This window comes from Myxine glutinosa, chromosome 2 (assembly GCF_964187855.1).
Source record: "Myxine glutinosa chromosome 2, kmMyxGlut1.1, whole genome shotgun sequence".
Taxonomy (NCBI): domain Eukaryota; kingdom Metazoa; phylum Chordata; class Myxini; order Myxiniformes; family Myxinidae; genus Myxine; species Myxine glutinosa.
In genome coordinates, this window is record NC_136262.1 from 234,868,724 (window position 1) to 234,889,349 (window position 20,626).

At 35.0% G+C, this 20,626-nt stretch overlaps 1 protein-coding gene across 3 annotated transcripts in view; it reads right to left on the bottom strand.

The window, feature by feature from the left end:
- The window catches only part of LOC137411911 (uncharacterized), a 185,783-nt gene that overhangs the window by 62,249 nt on the left and 102,908 nt on the right, over nucleotides 1–20,626 (bottom strand). The gene's annotated exons all lie outside the window — the stretch shown is intronic.

The following is a 20,626-nucleotide window of genomic DNA, read 5'->3' on the forward strand; positions in this document are numbered from 1 at the left end:
ACCTCAGCCAATGATGCTACCCCTCAGCCAATGATGCTACCCCTCAGCCAATGATGCTACCCCTCAGCCAATGATGCTACCCCTCAGCCAATGATGCTACCCCTCAGCCAATGATGCTACCCCTCAGCCAATGATGCTACGCCTCAGCCAATGATGCTACCCCTCAGCCAATGATGATGATGATGCTACCCCTAGACGACCCATGACCCGTTGGGTCAATGTCAGTTTGAATAGATATGAGAATAGAACTAAAGCGAACGCTGGACATCATCAGGGAGATTATTTGGGCCAGCAAGCCATAAGGCTCACCTCTCCAGCGTTCTAAATCACTTACCTGTGACACGTGATTTCGGCCCTTATCTCCGATCACGTTGACGGAAATCACCACAGCATATCGTCAAGATCCCTCCAAAAGGCTCGTCTTTGTCACATACATCACGCAACGTGCGATCCACAGCCTCGAAACTCTCTCTCCTGATCAGAGGACACTCATCCCACACGATGAGTTTTGTACTTCGAAAGAGGTCTGCGATAGTGGAATTTTTATCGATGTTGCATACGCCATCTTCCCTCGGTGTCAGAGGGATTTGGAACCTTGAGTGCGCTGTTCTTCCACCAGGCATGAGGGTAGCAGCTATGCCAGATGAGGCCACCGCAGGGGGAAACTTCTCCACTCGCTCTCACTTTGGAGAGAATCAGGTTAATAAGAAACGTCTTCCCTGTGCCTCCAGGCGCGTCAATGAAAATGATTGATGACTGATTCGTGCGGATGTTGCTATTCGCGTCCATAGACGTGAGGTGTGATTCGTTGTCCGCGTCCGTAGCGCCGTCGGAGGGTTGATACGACATTCTTCCTGCAAATAGTATTGTGTTTGTGCTATCGTTTTGCCGATCATCAAATGACAAATAAATTACATTGTGAAAATTAAAGATTTCAAATAAACCTATTTAAAGTGTATGCGCATATAAATAATAAAAAAAATCGAAGAAATATCTCTCGGTAATTTCCTGAAACATATTTTGCTTCCGGGTAATAATGTTGAATGAAATGACGAAGATATATACTGTATGCCTGTTATTTTAGGCGGTGTATTTTCGTATATCAACGTGGCGCGATTTTTAAAATATATCTCTGCAATTTCCCGTGTGTGCGTGAATGTTCTCAATTATTTCTTTTACCGAGTCTAAAACCATCGATAAAAATGAAATCAGATGGCGACTTACATTGAAGATAAAGGCGTGAAACAGACTCAATGGCCTTGAAGATACAAGCCTTTCAGAATTCATTTCGTTCTATAAACGGAAACTTTCATCGGATTTTCTTCCCGTTTTTTTTCAACCGAGTCTAAAACTATGTTAGCGACTGTGAAAAATGAAATGATATATCGAATTTGATTTGAAATAAAACTGAGAGAGAGAGCAAGACACCACGGGCCTACAAAACAGGCCTCAAAGCTATGCGAGTTAATAAAATGGTGGATATTACTACTCTCTCAAAGGGGTAAGCCACGCCCCCGGACCGATCGAATGTTACATACAAACACGCAAGATTTCAATTTTATAATTATATATATATATATATATATATATATACAGTGGTACCTCGACTTACGAGTGCCCCAACTTACGAGTTTTTCGAGATACGAGCCGTCGCTCGGGCGGTTTGTTGCTTTGGGATACGAGCCGAGATCCGATGTACGAGCTTTCGCCACCCGGTCACGTGGTTATCTTGCCGTGCACGTACAGTATCTCCGGCGCAAAACGGCTCTCTCAGGGTCAAACTCGGTATCGTTTTGAGCGCACGGTTCAGACCTTCAAGAAAAAGTTTATTTTGTAAAAATCGAGCCACGCGTTCAAAAGATATGACTGGTTTTGTTCGCCGGCACGTCGGTGCTCGAATCGGCTCGCGGTAAAATCCAACACGTCCTTTGTCGGGTCCGTCTGAACCAACCACGGGGCCTACAAGGCTGGGACTGGTCTCAAAAGTTAGGTCTGGATCATATCTCGAAACGCTGGAAGCTGCACCTCTCTGTGATAATCTTGTGGACCATGACAAGAGATCGTGCGACACGTGGTTATCTTGCCGTGCACGTACAGTATCTCTGCCGTCAACTTGTTCAGAGTGCCGGCGATAGCTCGCCTTCTCTTTGTGGAAAACACGGTGAGATCCTTAACATCCAACAACTAATGGGACGCAAACGGGGCGCCCAGTTTAGCGGTACACACATTGATGAATCACCCTGCCTGTAAGGTAAATTCAAGGTAAATACATACAGTACACTTAATAAAACCAGTTTATTTCTTTACATTCTCTTGTATTATGTACAGTATATACGAGGTCGTGCTTGTTTATACATTATTTGTTATTTATAAAGTACATTTTTGTTATTTAAAAGCACCTAACAAAAAAAATTGGTGTTTTTTTTTTGAGGCTGGAACGGATTAATAGCATTTCAATGCATTTGAATGGGAAAATTTGCTTTGACTTACGAGCGATTTGGCTTACGAGCTCCGTCACGGAACGGATTAAACTCGTAAGCCGAGGTACCACTGTATATATATATATATATATATATATATATATTACATACATACAGACTTGGCATTTAATATGGAATTTTTTTTTTTTTTCTTGACTTGGGTTTACTTTCTTAACTCAGTATATCAATCTGGTGAGTTTCTTTTACACTTTGGTGATTTATTTGTTAAAAGAACCATGTCACTGATTGTGAACCATGTCACCATGTCACTGAACCATGTCACGCAGCAAGAAGTCAACAACAGGATTATATCACAGGTGGCGTGGCAAAATGTATGGACAGGTGCATTTGATGATTGGCTTCACAGTCGGGTATACAAGGGTTGTTGCGTTCTGTATTAGTGGAAAACAACTGCTGCACGTCTCCAAAAGTTACTGCCGCTTCCTCTGGAGATGGTCCGTCAACTACACAATGCTGTTTGTCATGGAGTGGTGGCTTTACGAAATTACGGCATGAAACAGCGTGCTATTGCTCGGCAGTATGGCATCACTCAAGGTCAGGAGTAGTGTAATAATGTTGCTTCTGGGACACCTCCGTTTAACATGGGAAATCCCTATCTAATGTCATTTACCCCCTTGTCTTTTTCAAAAATCATAAACACCTCTATTTCTCCCACCCTCATCTTTATGAACCTTTTGTCTGTAGTACCTATCCTTAATGTTGTTCATTAGACCACTCAAACACTACAAATATTTGTTTTCTCTTATAGACCTATCATCCTTCTTCTACATATCATCTGGCAGATTAATCTTTGACCCACTCAAACATTGACCCATTCACTTCCATATTAATTCTTTCCCTCCCTCATTGCCCCTAAAGACCTCTATTTCTCTCACCCTGTTCTTTACGAACCTTCTAACCTTTTGACATGTTATCCTTATTCATTAGACCACTTAAACACCTGTGATCCTTCTGACCTTATGAACCTTTTAACCTTTTACTCTTAATATCATCTGGTGAATATAACCCACTCAAACAACGACCCTACAAATATTTGTTTATGCGTGGGAAATAATTTAATTCTCCTACAACTCTCCTCACCGTCTAATACATTAACAAAAAATATGTTTGAGTTTGGTTCTTTATTAAGATATTTTAACTGAGCTAAGATAAAATGGTAAACCTCCCTCAATGTTCTTATTTGAGCGCCTCCAGTGCCACATACCATTTTTAAATTAAAGTATATATTTTCCTGACAACCATCAAAGTTTTCCGTCCACTCAAAAATATTTCCATCTTTTTTACCCAATTCACCGGTATTTAAATTAATTCTCTTATTTGTTTTGTGAACTTTTTTACCAGTTGCCTTTTCAATTATACCTATTTGATATTTTTCACATTCATTATGTTTTCCATTTATATACCAAGGTTGATTACACCTCCACTCTTTAGTCTGGTTGATACTTGGTTCTATCATTTATATAATAGTAAAAAAGGCGGCGGTAGCCCGTTAAAATCCCCAACCCCCCCCCCCCCCCTTTTTAACTTATCACTTATATATATCTTATCACTTATATATATCTTATCACTTATGTATATCTTATCACTTATATATATCTTATCACTTATATATATCTTATCACTTATATACTTATATAACCATAAGGGAGACTATCAATTCCATTTTCTAAAATAAACCTCTTATCATCAAAAGCCCCCAATGCTTTCTTATTTATCTCTTCTGAATATAATTGATGTTTATAACTTCTTATTCCATTAATCTTTCTAAACTCTTCTTTCTTTGTTGTTAAACAGTTATAATAATCCTTAAAGTTTATTGTTTCTTTAATAACATTTTTCTTTACACCTTTTAACTTCTTGTCAGTCTTTTCAACGTTATTCACAATGTATTTATAAGCATAAGCCTTTGACCTCAATCCCACAAATTCACTCATAACATTTCCTCCTAATTCATCCTTGAACTTTCCAATCACCTTTTTATTTTTAGAAGAGAACAACTCACTCTCTGGACTGTAATTACTCGTGTCATAGATATTAATGTCTCTTTTCATGTCTGAATAAACATCGTTGGTATTAATTTTCAAAATAAAACTATCTGTATCCATATAAAGTAGATTAACATCATTTTGATATTTCTTCCTCAAGTTATTATAAAAGTAATCATACATTAATGACTTTGATAAATCAAGAATTGTTGTTCCAATATAAATAGGTTTGTTCATTTCAATACTCTCTTTAATCAAATGGATCGCACAAAAGTTCTCAGTAAAGACCTCAGCTCGAGTAAAACTCGGTCTATTAATTAATTTTGATGCTTGTTCCCAAGATGTTGATAGTCTGATATTTTGTCTTTTCCTCACATTCTCCATAGTCTTACCAAAGACCGCATTATTCATTAATTTATAAAAGTCTTTCTCAAAATCTGTTTTTGACTCTGTTCTTCTTTGTGTATTAAAATCAATGTACCCCTTTAACCAATGACTTTGATTGAACTTTAGAACCCTATGGATCTTCTCTACTCTTAGACCTTTTGATAAATATTGTCGCAAATTTCTTTGGTGTAGAACATAATTTTTCTTGTTATATAATGTAGTAAGTAATTTTTCTGTTGATTCACCTATATCAAACGATCGTTGATAATCACTCAACCATTCTTTCTTTGGACTTTCTTTCTCACAAGCAAATGGGAGATCTTTGTGTAGGTTATGGAGTTCCTCTGGATATTTTAAATCAATTTCAAAATAATAACCAACTTTTTCTTCATCCAATTCTTTTTGTGTAGAGATACATACATCTTGTAAAACGTTTTTGTAGTCTTTTTCCTTTACCCATCTAAGTTTTCCATAAGGAAGAGCCTGAGACATTGCCCAGCCATACAGGTTGTTTGCGTCATAGTACATCAAGTAAGAACTCTCTTTCGTTGGATCATAATTTGGAAGATATTTGTTATTTGCTTTTGCGTATCTACTCGAGCAGACTTGTGAAATTCCACCTCTTTTTGCCTTTTCAATCATCAAAAGCATATCAACATCGGTTATCAAATCCAAATCTTGTTTTGTCATTTTCAACATCGCACTCCAGGCCAATCCAGGTGCTGTGTAGTAGTGAGCAGGATCCAATCCATATCCAGTGCGACAAACAGATCTAAAGGCTTCAAATACATCGGCCAATAAAAGCACATCAGTTTTGAGATACAAATCGTGATACTCGCCAAGATTCTTGATGTTATATTTTTCCCAAACATTTTGTGCGTGTACATAATCTTTATCAGATATATGACTATTATTTAATTTGTTATAGAAATTTTCTTTTGAAGGAAGTTGTGTTTCATTGAATCTCTCAAATGAGTCCATATAGTCATAGGGGTAAATTCCCTTTTGTGTTAGAAAATCTTTATCTAAAAAATACTCTGAAAGACATGGAAACTCTTTTAGATTTTGAACCAAGTTAACCAATGGACTTGCCATGAATTTAAATGTATCAAGAAATCTGATATGAGTAATAGGAGATGTGTGAATTGTTTTTGTGAATGAAATGTATTTCTGATCCGTGTTTGGAATTGCTGAGATACTTCCAGAAGTCTTTGAGAGTTCCTTGATAAATAGATGTGTATCATAATGAGCGTTGTTATGAAGAAAGACAGGAATGAAAGAGGGGAGTTGATAATTAATATTACAACTTTGATGAGCCGGACCTCTATATTTACCAGTGAGATGACAATGGTCTCTAACCTTTAGACCTTTACCAATTTTCTCCTCACAAATATGACAGACATTGTTTTTTATAAATTCCCTTTTTTCTTTACTTGTTAAGGACATTGGTTTATTGGTTTCTCTCATTATCTTGGTTAATCGAACACAGTCTTTTTCTAGTCGTTTCACAAACTCCTCTGGGGTATTTGAGCCTCTATACATCTCTAACTTGTTATATTTATCACCAACGGATGATTTGATATAATAACAAAAACCACAAGGAGTATGTTTTTGATATTTATTTGTGTATGATTCTTTTGGATCTTGAGAAGCAGTATCAATTTTTTCTAAAATACTTTCAAAATCAGCATATATAACAAATGGATGTTTGATCTTTTTATTTTCATCTTTGAATGTGATCTTTGAGCCTTCTTTAGGCATATTGATTACCGTTGATTTATGTTCGCCACAATAATTTGAATGTTTATCTAATCTTTCTTGTGAATTGAAGAAGTTAAGACAACGCAAACAAATATATATTTTATTTGTTCTCTTACAGACTTGTGGTTTTATTAATTTAGCAATATCTTTGATGTATGTATAATGTGAATTTTCGTCTGAATTAAAATATAGAAGATTAATATGAGTTTGTTTACAATTGTCAGAAAGCTTTAAAACCTGAATGTTGTTTGTTTCTGTTAGACCATAAACATTAACTGATAAATTATTCATCTTTTCAAATTTAGGAATATCATTTAAAGTCATCGGAAACTTTAGATCTTTCGTATTTAATGTATTCTCATATTTTTTATAATGAGATACTCTTTCATCATGAAAATGTGGAGGATGTAAGTGTGCTAAAATAGACCAGAGAAAACATTTATTGTCTTTATTTTTGATATTGATAACTGCTTTTCTATTTTTGATAACACTGGGTAAATCAATGTAAGAAGAAGCTTTTAGAGGATCTGATTTAAGAATATGAATGTCTATGTAAATAATTTTTCCTATATTGAATCCACTTCCTACGATTGAATTATCCACATCTTGCTCTTGTTTAATAAGTTCATCATAGACTCCTGATGTTTTAAAATCTTGATATGAAGATATAAAGTGTGGCTCAGTTCTCATGTATGGTGCATCTATAACTCCTTCATCCTTTGTCATTTCTAATTTTACTCCCATATAAAATTTAAGTGGTTTCATTTCCTTTAGTGTTTTTTCAATCAACGTTTGAACAGCAGGTTTAACTATTTCTACAGCATCAACTATAGACTCTGGTTCAGGAGGTTTGAAGTTAAAGACTCTTATTTTAATATGTCCTTTGAATGCTCCATCAGAGTTTTTAGTTGTGATAAAATTTGATAAATGTAGATTTGTTTTAAGATGTATTTTGAAGCCTTTCTTGAGGATATTTTTATTACATGTAGAACAGTGTTTTGTTTCAGGTGGAAGAGGGGAAAGTTTGTTTAAAATGTTGTATGTATGTTTTGCGGTGAGAATATGTTGTTTATAATATTTTACTTCCTTCTCGCAAGTATCACAATAAACCATATTTATAGCGTGAGAAAACGTGGTGTTTTATATATATCACTGTGCTTAAAATAAAACACTTTTGAGCTTTACAGCTCCGTTTTATATATATCGCTGTGCTTAAACTAAAACACTTTTTCACTCAGAATCATCTAAGTCATAACTATCACATGAATACTCAGAATCATACTCAGAGTCATCAATAAAGCTACTCTCATAACTATCATTTGAGCACAAACTATTAGTATCATAACTATCATCTGTGTTCAATGAAATACTATCATCACCATCGTCCGAGTTCAATGAAATACTATCATCACTATCGTCCGAGTTCAATGAAATAGTAAAATCTTCACTGCTGTAATGACTCATATTTAATTAGCAGAAAAAACCTTTCCATCTATACCAATATACTTTCTTTCATTAACGGATTCAATCTCTACATTTTTAATATCAAAAGTTATCTTTAAATAATCTCTAACTATCATAGAACGAAATGACATTTCACCAGAAATATTAACATCATTCATTTTACTTAGATCTACACCCTTTGGATTATTAAAGAAAATACAAATGTCTCCTCTAGAATTATTAATGGTCTTATCATTCTTTTTCAAAGTATCGTGGTCAATCACTTTTTCAAGCTTTGAATAAATTGCCAGGAGTAGAGGAGAAACTTTTGTTAGATTTACTTTAATGGATGTCTTTCCAGGTATAGTTAGAGCTCTTCCTTTAAATGAAATAGAGGGGCTCATGTTATTTTCCATAACTGGTTTTACCCAAAAATTTCCATATTTATCTTTGTTCAATTTAACATCTTTGACATATTTTTCTATATCTTCCACCGAAGTAGAGATTGATTGAAATTTGTCTTTTGTGCTTTGAAACATTGTATTTATTAATGAATAAACTTGCGTTTAGTTTAAGTAAAAATTTACTATATAAATATGATAAGTTCTGAAGGATATTTAGAATTTCCAGACTCTCCATATGATAAATTAGAGAATTGTCCAGCTTGTGATAGAATAGGGCTTAATAATGAGGGTTCATATAAACAATGTTTATTCTGTGATTATATTCTAATTAATGATAATAAGAAATATAAAAAAACATATAACTCTTTTAAATTAGAACCAAAAATGAATTACTTTACAAGATTAATAAGAGAGATGAATGTTAAGCATTATGGTGATAATACACCATTTCTTACAAGGAAAGAGACTCTTTGTATTGAGGAAATGTATAAGGGTTTAATGATATTTATTATTCAAAATAATTTTAATGGAAATGTTAATACAAGATACTATATAAATAAAATAATGAATTATTTTGAAATTAAACCCGAACTCAGGATAAAATATAGAGTTTCTAAAATAGCTCAAAAAAAGTTAGATGACTTGTTTTCCAAATATATAAATGAATGATTTTTTACCCGTTTGGGAAAATAAGATAAAGTTTAATAACCATAAAAACATTCCAAATTCATTGAGATGTCTAATAGTTGGTTCAAGCGGATGTGGGAAAACCTGTTTACTTTTAAAGATGCTCCTTGGTCCTAATTTTTTAGATTATGATAATTTAATAATTTTTACAAAGTCAAGTTTTCAACCCGAGTATCAACTACTCTCACAGGGTTTTAATGCAGGTCTTAAAAAGGAAGACATTATCGGTTTATTTAAACTTCAAAACAAACTGAATGATTATAATATTGAAGATATAATACAATTATTTTGTGATACACAGAAATCAAAATCGAAACCCATAACTTGTATTCTCAGTGATAATACGGATGATATACCTTCACCTCAAGATTTAGATAAATCAAAAAAGAACCTCGTCATCTTTGATGATTGTGTTAATGAGAGAAACCAAACAGTAATGGATAGCTACTATACAAGAGGGAGACATTCTTCTTGTAATTGTATATATCTTAGTCAATCATATTTTCAACTCCCTCGACGCTCAATAAGAAACAATGCCAATACTTTTATTTTATTTAAGTTAAATTCAATAGATGTAAATAATTTTTGGAGAGATAATTGCTCTACGTTATGTAGTAAAAAAGAATTTGAAAATTATATGAAACACACGATTGGAAAATATAAATATATTGTTGTGAAACAAGATGAGATACTAAATGATATTTTTCAATAAATAAATACAGAAAATGAATACCGAAGAAAGAGAAAGAAAGTTTAAGGAACATCAACAATTAGTTTCAAAAGTTGTTAAACAACAGGAAGAGATAAAGAAGAAACGGAGACAGAAACTAACTGGTGAAGAAGCCTTTGAAAGAAAACAAGAGAAATTCTTTAAACCACTTTTGAAAACTCAACACTCACCTACAGTTCCCACGGTAGAATTTACTCCGAAAAAACTTCAAATGCTCAAAGATTTTAGTCAGATAACAAAACAAGAACTTGGTGAATTAGAATATGATGACGAGGGATTATTTCGGAAACTTGAGCAGGTAAATCAACCCCCTAATTATGTTGTGGAAGCTCTTCAAAACAATGAATATTCGGCGGGTTCAAAAACCAGAGCAGGTCTCATTCCAACAGAAGAACCAGCAGTGTTTCATCTTGTGGAAGAAAAGGTATTGATATTTAATGATGAATTGATGTTCTTGAGTTCTACTCAACCAAATGTTAAATTAACTCCAAGATTAATGTTTCTTCTAACAAACCCCGGATTCAGCGGTTCAAAATATTTTGAGGAACCACTTGATATGGAAAGAGAGGAAGATAGGGTATATATTGAGTTGTTAAATGCACTTGATTATGGAGTTTCTGTTGCTGGTAAAAGTAAGAAGAATGAGAAGGAGAAACATATTATTGATGCTTTAAGTAAACTTGGTTCAGGTGTTAGTTTTCTTCCAAATGACCCATCACAATTAGTTAATAGGCTATTATTGTTGTTAGGTAGTAAGAAGGCTGGAAACAACAATTGTTTTAATGAATCCTCAGCCATTTTAGATCAGTTGATGAATATGAAAATAATTAATAAATGTCAATACAAAGATATTTTATTAGATATTAAATAAGATGAGAAGCACAATTCTTAGTTTTAATTTCACAACGAGCGATTACACAGCTTCATTCCCTTACCCACTACAACTTGACCCCCTTACCTCATATGAGGCATCTTTGTTGTCAATGGAAACTTACAATACCCTTTTTAATATCACAGAGAAAAACAACAAGTTTAGTTATAATCCAGGCACTGCCTACAAAACTATAACTGTTTCACCTGGAGCTTACGAGATTTCTCAAATATCTTCAGAAGTCTCTCGCCTTATGAAAGAAAAAGGTGATGAACCAAAAAATATTGTAATAGATATTCAAAAACACACTTCAAAATCAACTATTAAACTTAAAAATAATTATAAAGTTGATTTCACGATTGAAAATTCGTTTAGAGAGCTATTGGGTTTCTCTTCAAAAAAGATTGAAAATAACGGGACGTTTTACAGTGATAATGTTATCCAAATATCCTCCGGTATAAATTCAGTATTAATTCATTGTGATTTGATTGATGGTGCTTATAACGATGGAATAAGAACAAATACAATATTTTCATTCAGTGCATACTCAACCCCGATTGGTTATAAATTTAATATGGAACCAAAAAATCTTGTCTATTTACCTGTGTCAGGAAAAACCATATACAGAGTAAATTTTAGGATAACCGACCAAGATAATCGTATGATATCCTTTAATGATGAAATTATATCCATCAGAATTCACCTACGTGAAGTTTTTCAATAAATAAATAATGGTTATTGTGAGAAAACACGAGTTGGGAAAATATAAAATAATTACAGGGGAGGGCATGTTCCTTTCACCAGACTATACAAGGTATGTGGGTAGAGGATACTATAAACCTAAGAGACAACGAGGTGTAGGTCATCAATTTCGAAATAAAGGAGATGGGATAATTGATACTCTAATGGGTATTGGTTCAACCATCCTTAAACATAAAGACCTAATTGGTTCAACTGCTTCTGCCGTGGGCTCCGTTGCGGGTGCTATAAAGAGTATAAAAGATGCTCAAAAGGAGTCTCATAAATTACAAGCAATCAAAGAAATAAAAAAAGGTAAAACTCAACTATCTTCACAAGAACGACAAAAACTCATTAAAATACTTGGGTCAGGGTTTCAACAATTTTAATGCTATATAAATACAAGTATGGAAGCGATTGATAGTATCTATGATTTGGATGATACGATTATCATTTCAAACTCCACTAAAAAGGAAGACTATTTTAAGGTAAATGCTATAACAGGAACAGACTGGAATTCAAACGGAACAAAAAGTTTTGAAATAAATAATCAACAAACTTACTTGAATATAGCTGATAGTTTCTTGCTGTGTAAATTTAAATTCACTAAGGCTGCGAATAATACTAATGCTACACTCGTAAATGATTTCTTCTGGAAAATGTTTGACAGTGTCCGCCTGTATATTGGAACACAAGAGGTTGAAGCGGTTGATTATGTCTCTGCTACATCTGAAATGATGAAATTTACACTATATTCGTTTAGTGATAGAATGGGTAAGGGAGCTGTTGAAGGTTTTATTCCTGATATGTCAACGGGTACAAACGCAGACCCTGGTTATAGTCAAAGGAAGTCAATGTATAATGATGAAACAAAAGCAGTGAATAGTTTTACCGTAGCAGTACCTCTTAAAGGTATATTTGGATTTTGCGATTATGATAAAGTTTTGTATGGTCTTAAAATTAGATTTCAACTACAAAGGAATGATAATGTAAATAGGTTGCTTTTTGGGGATGAAAATGCTTTTGGAGACAACAATAAATTTGTTATTAATGATTTGTGTTGGTATATCAGTGAATATACTCCTAATCTTAAAACGGAAGAGATGTTAAATAGAAGACTTAACTCAAAGAAACCGCTAAATGTATCATACCTTAAAAGAAGATGTCAACACGTTAAACTGGAACACACTACCTACACTTGGAATTTGGGTGTTCTTCAAGGAAAGCCACGATACCTCTGGCTCATTTTTAAAAAACCAGATGGAGAGGACGGTACTAATAAGAATAATGCGCTGAGTGATAATGCTAAGGTGAAACAACTTCGGGTTTCTCTTGATGGCACATTTTATCCGCGAGATAGATTGGAAATTGATTGGGAAAAAAATGATTATGCGGAAGCCTACAAGTCCTACCAAAAGGTGTGTGAAAGTAATGGTAATAATGATCCTATTTTGGATATGGTTGCGTTTCAAAAACTTTATACAATCTACGCAATTGACCTGAGTTCTCAAAAGGAAACTATAAAGTCTAATCGAGTGGATACTTCTCTATACATTGAAAGAGGGGAGAGTGAAGAGGTTAATGCATATTGTTTGCTTTTGGAGGAAACAGAATTACAGATTAATACAGATAATGGTGTTATGATTAATATCACATAGGTTTTTTCTCATAAATAAATGGTTGGGGTATATGTTAATCAAATCAATCTTAATAAATTAACATCTTGTATTCAAAATCAAAAGCCTTGTATTATTAATGTTAATACAATTCAAAGAAAAGGAGCTGTAAGAATTGATGTTTTACTCACACACACACAAGTAAAAACACTAAATGATGTTGGATCACTTAAAATTAAAATGACGAAACCTATGTTAAAGAAATATTCAATAGACGAGTCAAGAGGAGGATTTCTCCCGTTTCTAATTCCTTTATTTGCTGGTTTAAGTGCGGCGGGAGCATTGACTGGTGGTATTTCAGCAGCGGTAAAAACTGCTAACGAAAGGAAGGCACAACTAAAAGCTCAAAAAGAATTGGAAAGACATAACAAGGAGTTGGAGAAACAAATTAGTGGAAGTGGTGTAATTGTAGATTTTGCTCAAAAACTTGAAAGTCTACCTGATAAAGCTAGATTGTTGGTTGGAGATATGCTTTCCTCTATCGCTCAAGCGGGTGTTAAACTAACTAAACGGGGTAATGGATTGTATCTTTCTCATAAATAAATGGATAAATGGTTTAAACAATTTGGAAAGAATACAACGTCAAATATAGAACTAGCTAAGTATTGTAAAACACTAAAAATTGATAATGTGGTTATTTGTATGAGAGATGAATTAACACATATAAATAAGAATACAAAGAATATTATTATGAATTTAGACACACAGAATGGTTCTCATTGGGTTTGTATTCATAATAGTCAGGATAAATATTATTTTGATAGTTATGGTATGCCACCACCTGTTGAAGTAATACAATTCTTACAGAATGGTGTTTATCAAACATTCCAAGTTCAAGAAATTAATTCTAAATGTTGTGGCCAATTATGTTTATATGTATTATTTCAACTCAACAATAATGAAAATTTTTATGATATCATTTTTTATCTAATATAAATGACCTATGTTGGAAAAGATGGTTCTATCTTTGGAAAATCCTCTCAGGATATTGATTTATCAAATTATTATACAAAGGCACAGGCTGAACGACAAAAATATAGTGTAAGTAAAAATATTAATATGAAGAATACTTATAAATTAATCAATTATCCAAACCCTACAGATGCGAATGACTTGATTAGATTCAGTGATTTATCACAATATATATCTTTAAAGAAAACAGCACGTTTTGTGAAACAAGTAAAATTTACAACCACAACACCTGGTTATACTGACCATACACCTTTCCTCATTGAATTTAACTACCTGCTTACAATTAAATTTTATAAAGAAGGACATTTAGTTAATATGCGAATTAATAAATGGGGGTATGATATGCCTGATTTAGGGTATAATTGGTCTTTTTCAATAAACATAGAAGACCTACATGATTTAAATCAGTCTCGTAAAGAAGAATATTATCCACTTGGTGAAGATAAGGATTTATGTGGAAGTACAATTAGTAAACAACAAATACGTGATTTTAAGAAAATAAAAATATATGATAGTATAGCGATGGTTCGCATGACAAAGAAGGAAGGTAATGAGATAAGGATAGAAAGCCGAGGAATACAAACCGATTTGGTAGTGGGAAGATGGGGTGGTATTACCTGTCATAATATTAATCTCACATATATTTCTGATACATAAATGGCAGGAAGAAGACTACAAGAGAATTATAATTTTTGTATTCAAGGATACCTACAAGAAAAGGGTGCTCGGTATTACATACCTTATGATTTGGAGCATATACATGGGAATTTTGTCATTAAAAACTGGCCTTATACTGATATTGTTAAACCCACAAATAGAGACTTGTTTAAAATATTAAATAAAAATGAACTTCTCAAAGTTATGAAATATAAAACTCTTTTAGAAATCGTCAACAAATCTTATTGGTATCCTATTATGAGAAAAATAATTATAGATACAAGAATATCTCAAAATCCAGATGAGTATATGTATAATATTCTTTGGGGTTCAAACTCAAGGGTAGCAAGGGATGAGGAAGGAGTTGAAGAAGAGAAGGAGGAAAGAGAGAAAAAGGAGAAGGAGGAAAGGGAGAGGGAGGAGAAGGAGGAGAGGGAGAAAAAGGAGGAGAAGGAGGAGAGGGAGAAAAAGGAGGAGAAGGAGGAGAGGGAGAAAAATGAGAAGGAGGAAAGGGAGAAAAGGGAGAAGGAGGAAAGGGAGAAAAGGGAGAAAAAGGAGAAGGAGGAGAGGGAGAAAATGGAGGAGGAGGAGAGGGAGCAAAGAGAGAGGGAGGAAAAATATAAAAAGATGGAAATCATTGAGATTCATAAAAGATTGAGTGTATTAAAGCAAATAAATCAATCTCAACGCACCGAAGAGGAAATTAAAGAATTAACAACTCTTATGAAGATAATGGTTTCAAAAATAAGAACGTCAATGTCTTCAATTTCAGGGAGGAGATTTAAACGAGAAAGTGGTGAAGAAGAAGAAGAAGAAGAAGGAAAAGATTATGTGATTGATGATGTTGGTGTCATTGACTTTAGTTAGTTTTTATTTGTAAATAAATGGAGGAGAGAGTGAAGGCATTCCTTAGGATTCTTTATGTTTTAAAAATAAAGATTGAAATGTATATGTTGAAAACCAAAAAGGTTTTGATACTCTGTCGGAATTTTTCTGATAAATAAATATGAGTTATTGTCTCAAATGTAAAAAGAAAACTAAATCTAAAAATATCTCTTATGTTAAAGCTAAAAATAATAGAGTTTATCAAAAAGGAATATGTCAAGTATGTGGCTCTAAAAAGTGCCAATTCATCTCTCCTAAAAGAGGAGGAGACATACAAAAGTTTCTGTCAGGAAGTAAATTTACAACAACTGGAATTCCAGGGGAATTACACCTTCCAGGGTATTCTTTCTGTGGTCCAGGAACAAACTTGGATAAAAGATTAGATGAGGCTGACAATCCTAAACCTTGGTCTAAACCTACAAATAGGGTTGACGAAGTGTGTATGAAGCATGATATTGCTTATGGGAAAACCACTACGTTGACTGAAAAACATAAAGCCGACAGCGAAATGTTGTATAATTTGTCTTTGATACAAAATCCAACGTTGAGAGAGAAAGTTGATAGGTTTATTGTGAGAAATTTGATAAATGCTAAATTGAAACTTGGTCTTGGTTATTCCTCAAAAAACTATTAGGCTCTAATGATGTCATCAAGACTGAGGAGCTTTTGGCTGAAGAATTACACAAACCTATAATCACAAAGTTTAAAAGAAGGAAGGTTTATTCTAAATACACTGACCACATATGGTCCGCTGATTTAATTGAATTGAATAATGACAGGGGATACAGGTATGCTTTAACCGTTATTGATTTGAGGAGTAGATTTGCCTGGGTTGTCCCTTTAAAAAATAAAAGGGGTGATACTTTAATGTTAGCCTTTAAGCTAATATTTGATCGGGATAAAAGGAAACCAAAGAAGTTATGGACTGATGAGGGAACAGAGTTCTATAACAAAATATTCATGAAATTTCTTAAGGGGAAGGGTATTAAATTATACAGCACCTTTAATGAAGGAAAGGCAGTTGTTATTGAGCGTTTTAATCGTACTTTAAAAGAGAAATTATATAAAAAATTCACACAACTCGGTTCTCAAAAATGGGTGTATTTAATTCAGGATATTGTAGATAATTACAATAATACAGTTCATTCATCAACACAATCAAAACCATCAGAAACATTTACAAAATTAGAATATGAAAAGGAGATTAATTTGAGAAAGCCCAAGTTTAAAGTTGGTGATATTGTAAGAATATACAAATGGAAAAGTCATTTTGAGAAAGGTTATACACAAAAATGGACTCGTGAATTATTTAAAATCATTGATGTAATGGATACAGTCCCTTGGACCTACAAATTATATGATTTAAATGGAGAAGAAATCTTGGGTTCATTTTACTCACAAGAATTACAAAAAACACAAGTAAGCAGATAATACCCTTGAAAATAATAAATAAATAAATAAAATGTAATGGGGATACGTTTTTAAATCTGTGAACCCCAAACACAGAATCCCTCAACTTTTCAGTTGGGGCTTAACTTTTGTGTGTGTATAATGGGGATACGTTTTTAAACCTGTGAACCCCAAACACAGAATCCCTCAACTTTTTAGTTGGGGCTTAACTTTTGTGTGTGTATAATGGGGATACGTTTTTAAATCTGTGAACCCCAAACACAGAATCCCTCAACTTTTCAGTTGGGGCTTAACTTTTGTGTGTGTGTATGTGTGAGTGAGTCATAATAATATACAAACCCTAACCCAACCCCATCCCTAACCCAACCCCATCCCTAACCCAAACCCATCCCTAACCCAACCCATCCCTAACCCAACCCCATCCCTAACCCAACCCCATCCCCAACCCAACCCCATCCCTAACCCAACCCCATCCCTAACCCAACCCCATCCCTAACCCAACCCCATCCCCAACCCAACCCCATCCCTAACCCAACCCCATCCCTAACCCAACCCCATCCCTAACCCAACCCCATCCCTAACCCAACCCCATCCCTAACCCAACCCCATCCCTAACCCAACCCCATCCCTAACCCAACCCCAACCCTAACCCTCACATTCAAAATCCCAACCCTAACCCAACCCCATCCCTAACCCAATCCCAACCCTAACCCTCACATTCAAAATCCCAACCCTAACCCAACCCCATCCCTAACCCAACTCCATCCCTAACCCAACCTAATCCCTAACCCTCACATTCAAAATCCCAACCCTAACCCAACCCCATCCCTAACCCAACTCCATCCCTAACCCAACCTAATCCCTAACCCTCACATTCAAAATCCCACCCTAACCCTAACATAATCTTTTTTTTCTTCTTTTTTAAAAATACGTATTTCTTTTTTTTCTTCTTTTTTTAAATACGTATTTCATTTTTATTTTTTTCCTCTTCCTCCAATTCTGTCTTTCAAGGCTTTCAAGTTTGAAGAAGTAGAAATGGGAAGAAAGAATTTTCCAGCATTTTCTTCCTCGAACTTTCTTGATATTGCTTAAATCAAGCGTCATTAAACAAAGAACATTGTTCATTGCTTTAGAATGCAAAGAGTCTCCAAGATGTACCCCACAGGTAGAGTCTCCAAAATAAAACCAACTTTCCAAGTTCCCAAGGTATAACCACAATCCTGTTGAGTCTCCAAGATAGGTATCACATTCCGAGTTATCAAAACAAAACCCCCATTCAGAGTCTCCAAAACGAAACCAGTTTTCAAAGTCTCCAAGGTAAAACTCTTTTCCTAATTTTATGAAATTTAGTGAGTCTCCAAGGTAGGCTCCACAGTTAGAACCATCTAGGCAGACCTCATAATTTGTTTTTCCCAAATTTAGTGAGTCTCCAAGGTAGGCTCCACAGTTAGAACCATCTAGGCAGACCTCATAATTAGTTTTTCCCAAATTTAGTGAGTCTCCAAGGTAGGCTCCACAGTTAGAACCATCTAGGCAGACCTCATAATTTGTTTTTCCCAAATTTAGTGAGTCTCCAAGGTAGGCTCCACAGTTAGAACCATCTAGGCAGACCTCATAATTAGTTTTTCCCAAATTTAGTGAGTCTCCAAGGTAGGCTCCACAGTTAGAACCATCTAGGCAAACCTCATAATTTGTTTTTCCCAAATTTAGTGAGTCTCCAAGGTAGGCTCCACAGTTAGAACCATCTAGGCAGACCTCATAATTTGTTTTTCCCAAATTTAGTGAGTCTCCAAGGTATAACTCTTTGGCTGGGTCATCAAGGTAGAACTCGTTCAGTGGGTTTTGTTTTGATAACTCACAATAAGTATCATCATGGTAGAACTCTTTTTCAGGATTTTGTGGATCTCCAAGGTATAACTCTTTGGCTGGGTCATCAAGGTAGAACTCGTTCTGTGGGTCTTGGTTGTTCAAAAGATCTTCAAACAAAAAAATAACTTTATCCCAAGTTGTGTTAAAAGTAGAATTTTCATTTCGTAGCTCAGATACAATTTCCTCCATCGACAAGAGGTTCGAGTCCAGTTCATCAATCTGAAGGTTGAGCGCTACACAGGTAGTAGGACTCCAAGGAATAGCAAAGTTATCCCATTCCATTTCGGCATAGGAGTCCATTCTCAAGTGAAGCAGAAAGCGTGTTTGAAAAAGCCTGTGTGGTCGGTGCCTTTTATAAGAAGGGCTGGGTGTGTGTCATTTCCTGTGGAAATTCCCTGGGCGTGTCTTAACTGGAAATGATGTGATGGAAATTCCCTGAAAATGATGTTATGTATTACCTGGAAATGATACAATGCTGAAGAGTTTATAAAGTGGGTGGGACTTAGCAAAAGTGGGCGGAGCTTAGCAAAAGTGGGCGGGGCGTAGCAAAAAGTGGGCGGAGCTTAGCGAAAGTGGGCGGGGCTTAGTAAAAGATGGGCGTGGCTTACCAAAAAGTGGGCGGGGTTTTTCCAAAAAGTGGACGGAGCTTAACAAAAGGTGGGCAGAGCCTACCAAAAAGTGTGTGGCACTGGAGGCGCTCAAATAAGAACATTGAGGGAGGTTTACCATTTTATCTTAGCTCAGTTAAAATATCTTAATAAAGAACCAAACTCAAACATATTTTTTGTTAATGTATTAGATGGTGAAGAGAGTTGTAGGAGAATTAAATTATTTCCCACGCATAAACAAATATTTGTAGGGTCGTTGTTTGAGTGGGTTATATTCACCAGATGATATTAAGAGTAAAAGGTTAAAAGGTTCATAAGGTCAGAAGGATCACAGGTGTTTAAGTGGTCTAATGAATAAGGATAACATGTCAAAAGGTTAGAAGGTTCGTAAAGAACAGGGTGAGAGAAATAGAGGTCTTTAGGGGCAATGAGGGAGGGAAAGAATTAATATGGAAGTGAATGGGTCAATGTTTGAGTGGGTCAAAGATTAATCTGCCAGATGATATGTAGAAGAAGGATGATAGGTCTATAAGAGAAAACAAATATTTGTAGTGTTTGAGTGGTCTAATGAACAACATTAAGGATAGGTACTACAGACAAAAGGTTCATAAAGATGAGGGTGGGAGAAATAGAGGTGTTTATGATTTTTGAAAAAGACAAGGGGGTAAATGACATTAGATAGGGATTTCCCATGTTAAACGGAGGTGTCCCAGAAGCAACATTATTACACTACTGTCAGGTGTCAATGATCCTGAAACGAAATGCTCAGAGGGGTGTCCCTACTCCAATACCGAGGCCAGGATGTCCCCGCAGAACCACAAGGAGGGATGATCGCCAGCTGCACCGGTTAGTCCGCAATGGCCGTACCAAGTCAGCTAATCGGCTTAGGGCTGAGTGGCAGCAACTGACAAATGTGCCTGTATCCAGAAGGCTAGTCAACCAACGACTGGTTCAAGCAGGCTATCATGCCAGGCGCCCCCTGAGAAAGACACGCCTGACCAGACAACACCGCCAGCGCCGATTGCAGTGGGCCAGAGAGCAC